The sequence below is a fragment of the Acyrthosiphon pisum genome, unplaced genomic scaffold, assembly GCF_005508785.2.
Source record: "Acyrthosiphon pisum isolate AL4f unplaced genomic scaffold, pea_aphid_22Mar2018_4r6ur Scaffold_21634;HRSCAF=24449, whole genome shotgun sequence".
NCBI lineage: Eukaryota > Metazoa > Arthropoda > Insecta > Hemiptera > Aphididae > Acyrthosiphon > Acyrthosiphon pisum.
Window position 1 is genome coordinate 26289 of NW_021771123.1, and position 260 is coordinate 26548.

A 260-nucleotide genomic window follows, 5' to 3' on the forward strand; every position below is an offset into this window, starting at 1 on the left:
GATCTTTTCCCCTGCCAACTATATTGTGAACCAAGCGTATTTGACATAGTGTAAGCCAAAGCATTTATGATTATGTTCTGTAAATTAAGCCCACCTAATTTTTTCAAATCTTCAAGCTGGAAAATATTTTATTACTCGATTAGAAATGATTTAGATATAATGTAGAAATTCTTGATTTTATATAATAATTCATATTATATAGTACCGATATACCACATATTATACTATACAGTCATTTTTTTTTTAAGAATCAAAAATCC